The following is a 16,696-nucleotide window of genomic DNA, read 5'->3' as shown; positions in this document are numbered from 1 at the left end:
GCAGTGTTATATGCTACATGGGCTGTGTTATATACTACATGTGCAGTGTTATATACTACATGGGCTGTGTTATATACTATGTGGCAGTGTTATATACTACGTGGGCTGTGTTATATACTGCGTGGCTGATGTATACTACATGGGCAGTGTTGTATACTATGTGGGCAGTGTTATATACAGCGTGGGCTGTGTTATATACTATGTGGCAGTGTTTTATACTACGTGGGCAGTGTTATGTACAGCGTGGGCTGTGTTATATACTATGTGGCAGTGTTATATACTACATGGGCAGTGTTATATACTACGTGGGCAATGTTATATACTATGTGGGCAGTGTTTTATACTACGTTGGCAGTGTTATATACTACGTGGGCAGTGTTATATACAGCGTGGGCTGTGTTATATACTATGTGGCAGTGTTATATACTACATGGGCAGTGTTATATACTACGTGGGCAGTGTTATATACTATGTTGGTAGTGTTATATACTACATGCGCAGTGTTATATACTGCGTGGGCTGTGTTATATACTATGTGGGCTGTGTTATATACTACATGACTGTGTTATATACTACGTGGCTCCTATATACTACATGGCTGTGCTATATACTACGTGGGTTACGTGGCCTCTGCCATATGCTATGTGGCTGCTATATATATACATATATTCTAGAATACCCGATGCGTTAGAATCGGGCCACCATCTAGTTATATATACTTGGCCAAAAAAGAGTACTGGATGTTCTCCTAAGGTGGAGAGATCTACTAAAATAGTGCCATACCCGAAGGCCATTGTGAAAAATATAATGAAAAAATTTCCATCAGACAACGCTAGCAGCAGGGGGCAATCTTCCTTGACCCAATCAAGGAGGAGAGGTGAGAAAAACACACACCAGGGACAGCAGAGGCAGGGGCACACTGTCAACGGCCTTGGCCAATTTCTTGACACCCTCCCAGCCTCTGGCCCTGATGACCGGGTATTTTTGACAAGGAGGGAAAACTTTTTAAAGATGGTCAGGCAATACCTGGACAAAACCATCATACTCCCTAATATTGCTGTGACCTTCAACTATTGGGTCTCAAAACTGGACACTAGGCATGAGCTGTCCCTTGATGCCTTAGAGTTGTTGTGCTGCCCTGCAGCTAGCGTCTTGTCTAAAAGGATTCTTAGTGCTGACAAAGGAGTAATAAAAATATAAGTTAAAAACTCGGCACTCAAAATGTATTGTGTTGAAAAAAAGGGGTTCCAATTTATTTTGCATACAGTGACCAATTAAACGTTTTCGTTATGTATAGACCTTCATCAAAAACTGTATGTTGCTTGTTTAGGGAACCATGTGTCCTAGCACAGGGAAAATTACCAGTGCTGTGGGTCTGATAAACAGACTGGGTAAATGTAGTTCGGTGTAGCGGTTAGGGTAAATAGGATAACCCGTTGTATATTCTGTTTTCCACTTGATAAATAAATCATGTGTCCTGGCGCAGGGAATATGGCGAGCTGCGTCGCCTGTGATAAGGTGCTTATCATTTTATTATCATATATTATGTTGGTGCCTTCTAATGTGAATGGATTTGCACTGCATAACATTTTTGAGTCTAGGAATATCATTACATGAAATTTAAATAGAATGTGCATGAGACCTTCCTTTATGTCTAATAAATGATGTTCTGAGCCCCTCTTCAATCAAATTTTGACTGTTCTTCCTTCCTTCTTTCATAAATTACACAAAAATTTCCCATTTTAAATAAAAATATCAATTTTGGTTTACTTAAATTGTTATGTTTTTTAAATCCTTTTAAAATGTTGCCTTATATACAAGTCATTATACAAGAAAGTATATTTCTTAACTTTTTTTTCCTATTATCTCCAATTTCTCTTGGATTTTGAATGTTTTATTGTCAGTCCTTAAATTTTAGTAAAAGTGTCAAACCATTGTTCTCAGTAGTGATCAGGGAGTCAGAGATGATTCCAGGGGTCTTCCCAATCATCTTCTCATTACATTCAGCACTTTTTCCATCCACTTCAACATTTTAATTGCCCCCCCCAAAACCTCTTTGCAGTGTCGCCTGGAAAAATGCTAGTATTTTCCATTGATTCCCATTATACTCGCTAATCGAAATGATCATCCGAGCATTAGTAATTGCTCAGTTTGAGTAACAAGCATCCAAGCATTTTAGTTCTCACTCATCCCTAAAAATCACCTGAGTAGTAAGGGGTATTATCTATACATAATGTTAGAAAAAAGATATGAAAAAAAAGAAGCTCCCTGTTTTAAGACTAATTTCTTCTATTTAAATATCAATTAGATATGATAAATTATTCCCTTCTGAGAGACCTGAATCTTTCATGCTTTACATAACGTTTTATGTTTTTTTTCTGCACCTCATTTTCCTGTATCATCACTTTCATGATCGGTTTGACTCTATTTCATTTCTTCATCTGCCAATTTAAAAGTGGTGTAAAATAAACTGAACATTATATGGGACGAATACCATGTTAGATTTATTTAATAGCTTGATTGTAAGGGTTAGTATTAGAGGTATGCAGTCTTGATTAATTAAATTAATTACTTAAAAGCTAAATTAAAATGATTTTTCAGCTCTCCCATTGCTTCTTTTTCCTCTCATTTCTTTTGGCAAGGATCTAAAAATTGAAAGAGAAAAAAAGAATATCAGTACTTAGACTAATTTGGATAATTTGCATTAGAATACGACATAACTGATTTATGATCCACAAATTAAAATTGTATTTGTAAATTTTCTAATTTGGAACTGGTTTCATATACATTTCTATGGATGCCTAATAATCCAGAATTTGATTCCATTTCTTTGATTATACTTAGCACTGGATTTACTTACGACTGGATATGCATTTCAAGAGCCGAAAGGCACAGCTAAGCCACAATTAAGAAGCCACAATTAATGTTAGCAATCTCTACTACAAAAAGACTGTGAACTTCAACAGATGTCACCAAATAGCTCCATTGTGTCTGTGTATCATATGTAGTATGGAGAATTCACATACCGGGGGTAGTATGATGGCAGTGGGTGTGATGTCTACCACTTCCACATTGTCCACTAGCTCCACATTGTCCGCTACTTCCTCCACATTGTCCGCTACTTCCTCCACATTGTCCGCTACTTCCTCCACATCCAGAACTTCCTCCACAGCAGTCTTTCTGTGTAGTTTGTTGACAAGCTATACAGAATAATCATGTTTTTTAGTTTATTGCACCACTTTTTTAACAATAGTCTTACTAAGGAAGAAATAAAAATGCAGTTTGCAAAGCCAAAGCAAGAAAACATAATAATTGTTCCATTATAGTTTTTCTTCTCTTTAGATTCACTTCTTGTCTTTGCTCAGAAAATGCGTTACAACACAGCTGCAAAAAAGATCATGTGATTCTAGTCTTAAAAAGAAGATAGCTGTGAAATACCACATACCAAAATAATATTGTTTGCTTACATAATGCTATTGGTAACCCCTTAAAACCCTCCACACACGGGCGCTAATAGCCAACCAGTACCGTGGCTGCACACTAAACTAGTTGCATTTGACATGATACTGGAATTTAAACCCAAGAATATAACAAGTGTACAAAACATTTTATTTAATTATTGTCTCAATTATGATTAATATCCCTTCTTGTTTATCTGTAGTCGTGTCTAACGGTTATATAGTGCTTTGGATATTGACTTATAGAGTAGCTGGAAAGACCATTTGCTAACTTATGCATGAGAGCTATTGTGGAAACAAGTACAGAAATATTAAGTCAGTAAATTGTGTTAGGAAAAATAAATAGTGTATGAGTTACTATAGAATGTACAGAAATATTCTGTAATTGAGTATCTAATATTTTACCTACATGATGACAGGCTAATGATGTGTTATTATGTAAAGGTAAAACAGGAAAATAAAATTGCATTTCAGTGATCAGTACAGTATAAAAATTATGAGACCTCCATTCAAATTATTCTCTAACTAATCTGATAATCATTTTACATATGAGTTTGGCACACAAGGCAGAAAGACAAAAGGCTTACAATATATAGTTTGCCATCACACCTATGAAGCAAATGCTTATAAATGGTGAATCATGATGCAAAGATAACTGATACAGCTCTGGCAAAAATTAAGAGACCACTGCAAAATGTTCAGTTTGTCAGTTTGATTTTCCTCTTTAAAGGTATATTTTTGATTAAAATTTAAATTGTTCTTTTATTCTATAAACTTCGGACAACATGTCTCCTAATGTCCAAGCAATACATTTTGTATTTTTTTCTGACAAAGAAAAATGGTCAAAATTAAAAAAAAAAAACACAGTGCTTTCAGACCTCAAATAATGCAAGAAAACAAGTCTATAATCATTTAGAAACAACAATACTAATAGTTTAACTCAGGAAGAGTTCAGAAATCAATATTTTGTGGAATAACCATGATTTTTAATCACAGCTTGGTCTTGACCATGGTCCGAGACGTTGGATTGTGATTGATTAAGTGTGTGGACAGATGTCTTTTATACAAGTAAAGAGTTAAAATAGGTGTAATTAATGCAGGTAATGAGTGCAGAGTAGGAGGGCTTCTTAAAGAAAAAGTAACAGGTCTGTGAGGGCCAGAACTCTTGATGGTTGGTAGGTGATCAAAGACTTATTTCATTCAATAAAATGCAAATTAATTATGTAAAAATAATGCAATATTATTTTCTGGATTTTTTTAGATTCCGTCTCTAACAGTTGAAGTGTGTCCATGATAAATATTACAGATTTCTCCATTCTTTGTAGGTGGGAAAATTTGCGAAATCAGCAGTGTATCAAATAATCAAATACTTATTTTTCCCACTGAACATCACAATTCTGCCTCAGTTTTAGACAGAAAGACCTTTGCACACACTCATTAGAAGTTTCCATACAAAAGATAGGGTCAGAGTTTGTTTATTGCTGCTAATGTATTTGTTGATTTCATAAAACAGGATGATAGAGTCTAAAAAAAACCAATGTGGATACTATGAAAATTGCAGGATTTCTCATTTATGTTCTTAATACTAATTGTGGCATGGAAATTTTACTTTTTTTTTTTAAATACATTTAACACAAAAGTTGAAATTAACAAAAGTTTTTTTCTGAAGACACATTTCCTTTAGACATGTGATTTAAACACATTTTACAACTGCGCAAGAAAAAATGCCAAAATAACTTTAAATATTTTTGTCTTTCTATCAAATTGTATTAGTTTCAGTAAATTCTCTGAAACCAACATTCCATTTTGATGGTTAATCAGCAAGGAGCAGATGAAAAAGCTACACTTCTATCTTTTAGGCTGGGGTCACACTTAATGTATGGAAAATCCGTCCGAGTATCCCTGCCGAGAGTCGCACAAGTGTTCTCCGTATGGTCATCCATGTGTAATGTGTTTGCAATGAGATGATGTGATTTTCACCCATCTACAGTATGTATCCGTGTGACATCCGTATGACATCCATATGATACGTGTATGGTTTTACATTTTTCACTGCTTTTCACCATTGAATTAAATTGCTCAATGGGCTGAAATGAGGAAAATGTGTGCGTATTTGTCACAAGCTAGACAGAGGGTCCATGTGGTGTCCGATTTTTTATTGCACCCATAGATTTGCATTGGCGAGACTTGGATGATATAGCCGTAAAATCGCAGCATGCTGTGATTTTACACGCACGCACAATATGCCAGAGAAAAAATACGGTGATGTGATAGCATAGCACTCGTCCACATTCTACACTAGTGTGACCCTGGCCTGATACTGAGAACCATTGTGCGCACAAGAGGTAATGATTACAAGCTCCCATCCACATATCAACTTTTAAATATATTACTACATTTATTGTTATCTTTGCACATGATGGATACGTTATTTATAAGATTGTTTGTGCAGCAGCATTTTCGAAATAGGCTCCATGAATGACTGATTGGTGCTCCAGGCAGCTAAACATATAGGCATTTGATCATAGCCTTATTGGGTAATTTAAAAGGAATATGTCAGCAGGTTTTGTCATGTAATCTGAAAGCAGCATGAAATATTGGCAGAGACCCTGATTACAGAGATATATCACGTAGTTCACTGGGTACAGCTTAGGGGTTGAGCTGTGTATAGCCCACCCCATGCCACAGCTTTATGTCTGCATTGTACATTGAGAGAGTGCTGATAATTAGTGCTGGGGCATGGTTGGACTATGAAGCATGGGGCTAATTTTCCTGCGATGATAATCTCCTGCTGGTAAAACCCTGACTATATTGATGTTGCAAAACAAATCCTAGTAAGAAACACATTGCTGGAATCATAGTTTCGGCACTTACATTATGGTGCTCTCAGATTACATAGAAAAAAACCTGGTGACAGAGTCCCATTAATGTAATCTGTTTGTATATGGGTATTTCGCTTGGACACTATTTTGTATAACTAAAAGCTACAGTTTTTGTAAGATTAGCTAAACATAAATATTTATGTATTTTTTTTAAAGCAAAAACAGTAATGCACCTATACCCATGTTGTAGGTAACATCTCAGCTGCTTTCACGCACAAAACAATATATAATAAAAGTACCAGAACTCATATTGGATCAAGTGGGGACTTTAAACACTAAATAATGCAAAAGGACCCAAAGCTAAAAGCAAGGCAATCAACCCACTCCATATCTGAGCCACAGAGAGGAGGACAAAGGAGTATATGGGTTTAAAAAATAGTATTATTTTATTCAGTATACAAAAATAGTCAATAAATTGTGCATTAAATATATACAAAAGACATTAAGTGGTTAAGGATGATCGGAAAAGGCAGGCAACCCCCGGTGTACATAGCCCAATTAGTATAAGTAATGGCAGTGAACCGCTGATAGTCAATGGTCCAACAACCCCAATGTTGTATCAATATGACAGCAGCGCCTACCAGTCTAGAGGGCAACAGGACACCGGATTGGACCAAAGAAAAGAGACTCTTTTCCTCTGCCTCTGATCATTTTTTAATTGCTTTGTTAAAAGAGAATTTGATGCTAGCAGTGCAATAGCGAAAACTGCCTCTTATCCCATTTGTGGAAAAAAAATGAAAAGGACTGGCAATGCATTCATGTCATGAGATTAAAATGTTCCATAAAGCACAGAAAACTATTTAATAAATCATTTTCCAAGCAGAGCAATTAATGATATTTAATAAAATGAAATAAAATAGTTAACTTACAATCTGGGCACTTGTCACATGCTGGCTTTGAGCACTGGGTACTTCCACCTTTGGCTGACATGATAAAAGTTGTTAGTAAGTCAAGATAATAAGCTTAGATACTTAAAACTATTCTTTCTGATCTGGTAAAGCAAAGGATAATGCTTTTATTTGCCGCTAATTGCTGGTTTTAATCCTTCTTTTGCAATATAATGATTGTTAACGCCAGATTGTATCCAAATGTATTAATTTAATGAATTGGGGATATTATTTATGTCACTTTAATGATGGACTAAATGGGTGTACTATTGTTAAACATAACTAATGATCTTCTAAATTATGGCCTTTGTTCATAAAATATAAATCACTTATGCCTTCAGCAATAACTGTGTTTAGGTAATTATTGTAAACTGTATAACAATTATTTACATTCCATAGAGAATTAGTATTTTTGTCCTGTACAGAGTGGGGGGTGGAAATGTGTTTAGTCAGCCACCAATTGTGCAAGTTCTCCCACTTAAAAAGATGAGAGAGGCCTGTACTTGACATCATAGGTAGACCACAACTATGAGAGTCAAAATGAGAAAACAAATCCAGAAAATCACCGTCTCTGATTTGGCAAGATTTGTATAGCAAATTATGGTGGAAATAAGTATTTGGTCAACTAAAAACATGCAAGATTTCTGGCTCTCGCAGACCTGTAACTTCTTCTTTAAGAGGCTCCTCCTCAGCAATTTCTCATTTTTACAACACCATTTTTTAGGGACCATATCACATTTGAAGTCACTTTGAGGGGTCTATATGGTAGAAGCTCCACAACGTGACACCATTCTAAAAACTGCACCCCTCAAGGTGCTGCTCAAAACCACATTCAAGCAGTTTATTAACCCTTCAGGTGCTTCACAGGATTTTTTGGAATGTGGAAAAAAAATGAACATTTAACTTTGATTCCAAAAAAATTAATTCAGATCCAAAATTATTATTTTGAGGGTAACAGTAAAAATTGGACCTCATAATTTCTTGCACAATTTCTCCTGAGCACGCCGGTACCCTGTATGAGGAAGAAAACCACTGTTTTGACACACAGGAGGGCTCGGAAGGGAAGGAGCACCATTTGACTTTTTGAATGCAGAGTTTCCTGCAACAATTGGCGGACGCCATGTCGAGTTTGAAGAGCCTCTGATGTGACTAAACAGTGAAAATCCCCCACAAGTGACACCATATTGGAAACTAGACCCCTCAGGGAACTGACCTAGACTTGTGGTAAGCACATCGCACCCTCAGGTGCTTCACAGAACTTTATAATATTGAGCTGTAAAAATAAAAAAAATCTAATTTTCCCCCAGATATGTTTTTAGCTCAAAATATTGAATTTTCATAGAGGTAACAGGAGAAATTGCACCATACAATTTGTTGTGCAATTTCTCCTGAGTATGCCGATACCCCATATGAGGGAGAAAACCACTGTTTGGACTCACAGCAGAGCTCAGAAAGGAAGGAGCGCCATTTGACTTTTTGAATGTAACATTTTCTGGAATCATTAGCGCACGTCATGTCCCATTTGGAGAGCACATGATGTGCCTAAACAGTGGAAACCCTGGAAAATAGACCCCTCAATGAGTGTATTTAGATGCATTGTAAGCACCTGGTGCTTCCCAGAAGTTTATAACGTTGAGTTGAGAAAATAATAAAATCACATTTTCCTCACAATAATATTTTTGTAGCCCACTGTTTTTAATTTTTCCAAGGGATAAGAATTTTTTTTTACAACAATCTACGGTCCAGTTTTAGCTGTTATGTTTTGCAGATACAATGACCCACTGAGAGAGCCCATGAGGTGCAAGAACAGCAGAACCCCATAAGTGACCCCATTTTGCAAACTACACCTCTCAATTAATTCTTTTAGGGGTGAAGTGATCATATTGACACCATGGGTGTGTCGCAAAATTATATACCATGGAGCAGTGAAGAAAAAATAACTGCATTTTTATTTCATTTATTTTTAGTTTTAACCTGAGATTTTACATTTTCACAAGAAGTGGCACAAGAAGTGGGTAAAAAAGGCAAAAACCAGTGTCCCACAATTTCTATTGAACATGGCAATACACCATATGTGGCTGTACAGTACTACTTAGCCATACGGAGAGACTCGGGAGGAACGGAGAGACTCGGGAGGAGCGGAGAGTTATTTGCCTCCTGGAGCGCAGATTTTCCTAGATTAGTTTGCCGACTTCATAAACAGAGCCCCTAATTGCTAGAAGACCAGAATCCCCCCTCAAGAGACCTCATTTTGGAAATTATATCCCTTTGGGAATTTATCTACAGGTGTAGTGCTGAATTTGACTCCATGGGTATTTTCCAGAAACACGCAGCATGGAATGTTGGCAAGTGAAAATTGCAAACTGCCGCTGTAGTGACCAGTACGCTGTAGTGACCAGTACGCTGTAGTGACCAGTACTTTGCATTTTGCTTTTCCAGAGCCTTTGTACTACCAGTAACGTGGAAGCCCCCTATATTTCCTTTAACAGATAACGGATCTGATTGAGAACCTGCTATTCTTGTGGATTGAGTTGAAGCCTTTATTGGGAACATTTTGCATAATGTTTGGGATCATATTTATATGGCACTCTACACTGAGCACTTACTTTGGGCTTTCCATGTAAATCTCTGAGTGACGTGATTCAAAAGAAAACCCTGAGGGATCCATTCACTATAATGAAGCAGCTGAGTTACTCTGGTCTCCGTCTGGCCTCTCTTCAGCGGTGTCCTTCTTTTCAGACGTGCACAAAACTGTGCCCATGGCACTTTTATGCAATCCTAAAAAGACGGATACCACTGGATCACAGGCCAGATGGAGCCTACAGTGCCTCCATCTGCCTCATTATAGGGACATTTCTCCGAGGGTTCCGTCTGAAACACGTATTTCAGAGATTTACATGGAAACCCAGATGTACGCAGAGCGGAGGATAAATGTGCGCCTTACTGTGATCTTTGAGAGGCAGAATGAAAAACTGAACAGTAGGTGAAGAATTGGTTTTATTCATTTTTTACGCCGTTTTTCGTGCGGTATAAGTAATTAGGCAACTTTATTCTTCGGGTCGATGCAATTACAGGGATACCAGATTTATATCAGGTTTTTATGTTTGGCTGCTGTCATATACTAAAAGTCACTTTTTATTGCAAAAAATAGTTTTTGTATCACCACATTTTGAGAACTATAATTTTTCCATATTTTGGCACACAGAGTCATGTCCTGGCTTGTTTTTTGTGGGGCGAGTTGATGTTTTTATTGGTACCATTTTCGGGCACATTCCAATTTTTGTGAGGCAAAACAAACAAAAACCAGCAATTCAGGAATTTCTTTTGGGGGGGTTTATGCCGTTCTGTATGTGGTAAAAGTGAAAAGGCAGTTTTATTTTTTTAGTCAGTGCGATTACAGCGATATCTCATTTATTTCATTTTTCTGTTTTGGCACTTTTATACAATTTAAACTATTTTACAGAAAAAAATAATTATTTTTGCATTGCTTTATTATGAGCTATAATTTTTTTATTTTTTCGCTGAAGGAGCTGTGTGACAGCTTGTTTTTTTGTGGGTCAAAATGGCGTTTTCACCGATAGCATGGTTATTTATATTTGTCTTTTTGATCGCGTATTATTCCACTTTTTGTTCGGCAGTATGATGATAAAGCATTGTTTTCTGCTTTGTTTTTTATTTATTTTTTTATGATGTTTACTAAAGGGGTTAACTAGTAAATTAACTCTGCTGCCCAACTAATTAATCTCTCTCCTCGCTACACTTCTGCTTCCTCTCTTTGCAAATCCCTTCATTGGTTCCCAATTTCCCAGCGTATTCAGTTTAAACTACTAACACTGACCTACAAAGCCATCCATAACCTTTCTCCTCCATATATTTCCAAACTAATATCTCAATATCTTCCCTCACGTAATCTCCGGTCCTCCCAAGACCTCCTTCTCTTCTCCATGCTTATTCGCTCCTCACCCAATCGCCTCCAAGACTTCTCCCAAATATACCCCATCCTCTGGAATTCTGTGCCCTAACACATCCAATTATTCACCACATTTGGATCCTTCAAAAGAAACCTGAAAACCCATCTCTTCAAAGAAGCTTACAGCCTGTAATGACCACACGGCCACCTCAACACCATCGGAGCTACTGCAACCCTCGACCTACTGTCTCCTTCCCTATAATCCAGTAGAATGTAAGCCCTCAAGGGCACGGTCCTCTTCCCTCTGCATCAGTCTGTCATTGTTAGTTTTGTTTACTGTAAGTGCTATTTGTATTTTGATGTAACCCCTTCTCATGTACAGCACCATGGAGTTAATGGTGCCATATAAATAAATAATAGTAATAGTAATAATAATAATAATAATAATAATAATAATAATAACTAGTAGGACAGTTTTATAGGTAGGATCGTTGTGGATGTGGTGATACCAAAAATGTGTAGTTTTATTGGTTTTTTTTGTTTGTTTTTTTTCATTCAAATATTTATTTAGCGATATATCTTTTGATTTTTTTATTATTATTTTTGATTTAAAAAAAAAAAAAAAAAAAATGTTTCACAATTAGTTAAAAACATTTTTTTACTTTTTTTTCTAACTTTTTTACTTTGTCCCACTATGGGACAATCATTTTTTGCAGACTGATTGCTTCTACAGCATGGAGACGAAGCAGCTCTGCACTGACATAAAAACTTGCACTGGGCATGATCAGCAAGTTTGCTAGGTCTGGTGACCCCGATGATAGTGCTTGCCGAATAAGCTGCAGAAGGAGCCCGGATACATGGAGCGTGCCGGCTGATCAGCTGTTTGGCTCAGTAGCTGCATGTGCCGCTGTTGTGTCACAATTAGTGTTGAGCATTCCGATGCTGCAAGTATCGGGTATCGGCCGATACTTGCTGTATCGGAATTCCGATACCGGGATTCCGATACTCTTGTGGTATCGGGTATCGGGTATCGCAACAACATTAATGTTAAAATGTGTAAAAGAGAGAATTAAAATAAAAAATATCGCTATACTCACCTCTCCGACGCAGCCGGGACTTCAGCGAGGGAACCGGCAGCGTTGTTTGTTTAAAATTCGCGCTATTACTTGGTTACGTGAATTCCCGGCTTGTGATTGGTCAGGTCGGCCACGTTGCCGGGACGCGGACCAATCACAGCAAGCCGTGACGAAATTACGTCACGGCTTGCTGTGATTGGTCCGCGTCCCGGCAATATGGCCGCCCTGACCAATCACAAGCCGTGACGTCACGGGAGGCTGGACACGCGCCCATTTTAAAATGAGCGCGTCCAGCCTCCCGGCTTGTGATTGGTTGACCGCGGCGCAACCAATCACAAGCCGTGACGTCACGGGAGGCTGGACACGCGCCCATTTTAAAATGAGCGCGTCCAGCCTCCCGGCTTGTGATTGGTTGACCGCGGCGCAACCAATCACAAGCCGTGACGTCACGGGAGGCTGGACACGCGCCCATTTTAAAATGAGCGCGTCCAGCCTCCCGGCTTGTGATTGGTTGACCGCGGCGCAACCAATCACAAGCCGTGACGTCACGGGAGGCTGGACACGCGCCCATTTTAAAATGAGCGCGTCCAGCCTCCCGGCTTGTGATTGGTTGACCGCGGCGCAACCAATCACAAGCCGTGACGTCACGGGAGGCTGGACATGCGCCCATTTTAAAATGAGCGCGTGTCCAGCCTCCCGTGACGTCACGGCTTCTGATTGGTCAGGGCGGCCATATTGCCGGGACGCGGACCAATCACAGCAAGCCGTGACGTAATTTCGTCACGGCTTGCTGTGATTGGTCCGCGTCCCGGCAACATGGCCGACCTGACCAATCACAAGCCGGGAATTCACGTAACCAAGTAATAGCGCGAATTTTAAACAAACAACGCTGCCGGTTCCCTCGCTGAAGTCCCGGCTGCGTCGGACAGGTGAGTATAGCGATATTTTTTATTTTAATTCTTTCTTTTACACATTTATATGGATCCCAGGGCCTGAAGGAGAGTTTCCTCTCCTTCAGACCCTGGGAACCATCAGGAATACCGTCCGATACTTGAGTCCCATTGACTTGTATTGGTATCGGGTATCGGTATCGGATTGGATCCGATACTTTGCCGGTATCGGCCGATACTTTCCGATACCGATACTTTCAAGTATCGGACGGTATCGCTCAACACTAGTCACAATCATAACACATGCATGGAGATTTTCGACAGTTCAAATTGAGTTTACTAGAACAAAAGCTGTTTTTGTAGTTTGGAATCATAAGGGAGTCCTGAGCAATGATGATGCTGAAATGTAACAGGTATATAGTTTATAATTGTATTTTATTTTACCCTGCTTTTCAGGCAGTTTTCTTAAATTTCTTGAAATTCGTAAGCTCTTATGATCAGTAGGGTCTTCTTTCTCTCTGTCTCTTGCATGTAGAATGGAAATTCTTATGATCATGGGGTCCTCACATTTCCTCTCTCTCATATAATTAACACCTTAGCACCCTTCGAGGCACATGATCTATACAGCTGACATGTTCCCGCCACAGCCGCAGGTGGAATCACGATTCATCCACGGAAGTTAACTAGTTAAATGCTGCTGTCAATCTCTTACAGCAGCACTTAATTCGCACTTACAGGAAACTGGTCACTAATCCTGAAATCTGGTAATGGCAATCAGAAAGGTCTGCTGCAGACCTATGGTTGTCATGCCGACCCATGGGAGACCCGTGATCATGTGACGGGGTCACCGATGGGTTGGTATGACAGCCAGAGGTCTGCAGCAGACCTCTGTGATTGTTATTGCCAAGTTGCTATGAGCGACGCCACGCGGTCGGCGCTTATAGCAACAGAGCATTTCTGCTACACACAGGTGATCTGATTATCACCTGTGTGTAGCAGAGGCGATCAAAGGACTGCAGCTTCTAGTCTCCCATTCTCCCATGGAGACTATTGAATCATGCAAAAAGTACACACAAAATGTTTTAAAAAGTATTAAAAAAATAAAAAATATAAAAGTTCAAATCCCTCCTCTTTCCCCCATTCAAAGTAAAACAATTAAAAATCAAATATACACATATTTGGAATTGCCGCACTCAGATTCGCCCAATCTTTAAATATAAAAAAATAAATAACCCGATCGCTAAATGGCGTAATGAGAAAAAAAATGCCGGAATTACTTTTTTGGGTCACCGCTACTACTACTACTGATGAAGGCACACCGCCAAAACAGGTGTAATGGCTTTGGGTCCATCATATGCTTCAGGTAAACATCCAGCAACCTATTAGCAACATTACATGTATTTTGGTCTCTGTAGTGTCACTGATCAAGTCCTTTGTTCTGTTTCAGCACTGAGTCCTTTACATGAACTAGGGTCATTTTACTTACAAGCAGTTATACTCAGTTTTGGTATTTCAACTTTATAGGTATTAAAATTGTCTGTTGCTGTTATATTTATATGTCTGTCTGCCATTCTGTGATGCCACTCATTACCATACACTTTTTTGGCCCACAATGTTTTATGTTGTTTTAAATATTTAACCCCTTCATGACCTTGGGATTTTCCGTTTTTCCGTGTTCGTTTTTAGCTCCCCCCTTCCCAGAGCCATAACTTTTTTATTTTTCCGTCAATATGGCCATATGAGGGCTTATTTTTTGCCCAACAAGTTGTACTTTTGAATGGCATCATTTGTTTTAGCATGTCGTGTACTAGAAAACAAGAAAAAAATTCCAAGTGCAGTGAAATTGCAAAAAAAAGTGCAGTCCCACGCTAGTTTTTTGTTTGGCTTTTTTGCTAGGTTCACTAAATTCTAAAACTGACCTGCCATTATGATTCTCCAGGTCAGTACGAGTTCATAAACACCTAACAGGACTAGGTTATTTTTTATCTAAGGCTACTTTCACACTAGCATCGTGCACTGCACGTTGCTATGCGACGTTGCAGTGCACCGACGCATAGTGTGGAAGCGCCGCACAATGGGGGCAATGGATGCTGTTTTACATTGCATCCGCTGCCCCATTGTGAGGTGCGGGGAGGCGGGGGCGGAGACGCTCACAACGCACAAAAAAAAGATACATGCGTAAGGCAAGATTGTCTTGTGCAGGCATGTACTACGGAGGACAGAGAATTAACTTCAATCTAATATTGCAGCCAGCATGCAGCCAGCGGGTAAGGAAAGGGTGAATCAAACACCCGAAAACCCCGCCCATATGACTGAAAATTGTTCCCTCCAAATTCAGGTGACAGAGTCCCTTTAAATAAAAAGGAACCTATACATGTTTGGCATCTGTGAAATCATAATGACCTGGAGAATCTTAATGGCAGGTCAGTTTTAGCAGTTAGTGAACATGGTAAAAAAAAAATTACCAAGGAATTGCACTCTTTTTGCAATTTCACTGCACTTGAAAATTTTTTTCCCATTTTACAGTACACGATTTGATAAAACCAATGATATCATTCAAAAGTATAACTTGCCCTGCAGAAAAAACCCTCACATGGCTATATATGTTCCTGGTGTTCTTGTGCGGGTTGTTATTACATGTGAGCCTGGCACCCAATCATCGCTGGCATCAATGTACTCGTCTTCAGACAAATCAAACTTCAAAAGGAAGTCAAGGCTGTAGCTGCCATTTCACTTCCTCTTGATGTTCAATTTGTCTGAATCATTTTAAAGTTGGAAGGCTCCTCAAGGGTCATCGTGTCCAACCCCATGCTTAATGCAGCAGAGGATACACTAAACCAGTTCACACAGATGTTTATCCAGCCTCTGTTTGAAGACTTCCATTAAAAGAGAACTCACAACCTCTCGTGGCAGTCTGTTCCACTCATTGACCACCCTCGCTATCAAAAAGTAGCTTCTCTGAAGACGAGTTCAGCGACGCCAGCGTTGATTGAGCACTGTGTCATCACAACCACACAAGGGCCATGGGAATGTGAGTGATGACACTGCTGGAACGGTGTCGGCATGGGAGATGAGTATAATCTTTTGTATTTTATTGGCGACAAATATTGACAACAACAAAGGGTTGTCCTACTACTGGACAAACCCTTTAAGATTAGCAGGGTCCTCTTTCTCTCTTGTAGAGTGTCAGAACTTATGAGATGTTCTCCTGTTGAGCGTAAGTTCTTATAGCCAGTGGAGTTCTCCTATTCTCACCTATAGTTTGTAAGCTCTTGTGTTCAAGGGGTCTTTCTCTCTCCTCTCCCCTATGTTTCTTTTTCTAATAATTGCAAGCTTTCTAATAACTGACATTTGCACAAATTTATTCTCATCAAATCAAAATTCGGAGGGGAAGTGGACGAATTTGAATTTCAAAAGATGTACTCACAGATTTATCATACATTTTCAATTAAACCGTGACAGTCCAGTCTGATAATCTAGCATGTGACGTGTTATTATTAGGAATTTTATACATGCTTATGGGTTAGTCTGCTAAGGTAATTTGCTTATACATTTTATAATTTAAACCTGCAATTAACTTTATTAACTATTAA

The 16,696-nt window shown here is 38.8% G+C and overlaps 1 long non-coding RNA gene across 1 annotated transcript; it reads right to left on the bottom strand.

Annotated features, from left to right (window-relative positions):
* Positions 1-2,477: 2,477 nt before the first annotated feature.
* On the bottom strand, positions 2,478-7,363 carry LOC143768525 (uncharacterized). Its single transcript, XR_013213922.1, has 3 exons — positions 7,210-7,363; positions 3,027-3,200; positions 2,478-2,645 (listed from the first exon to the last, which is right to left on the bottom strand). It is a non-coding gene; the product is annotated as an uncharacterized LOC143768525 (long non-coding RNA).
* Between the last annotated feature and the right edge of the window lie 9,333 nt (positions 7,364-16,696).

This window comes from Ranitomeya variabilis, chromosome 4, assembly GCF_051348905.1.
Source record: "Ranitomeya variabilis isolate aRanVar5 chromosome 4, aRanVar5.hap1, whole genome shotgun sequence".
Lineage (NCBI taxonomy): Eukaryota > Metazoa > Chordata > Amphibia > Anura > Dendrobatidae > Ranitomeya > Ranitomeya variabilis.
The sequence above is the reverse complement of the archived record's forward strand: the minus strand, read 5'-3'. Positions and strand labels throughout refer to the sequence as shown.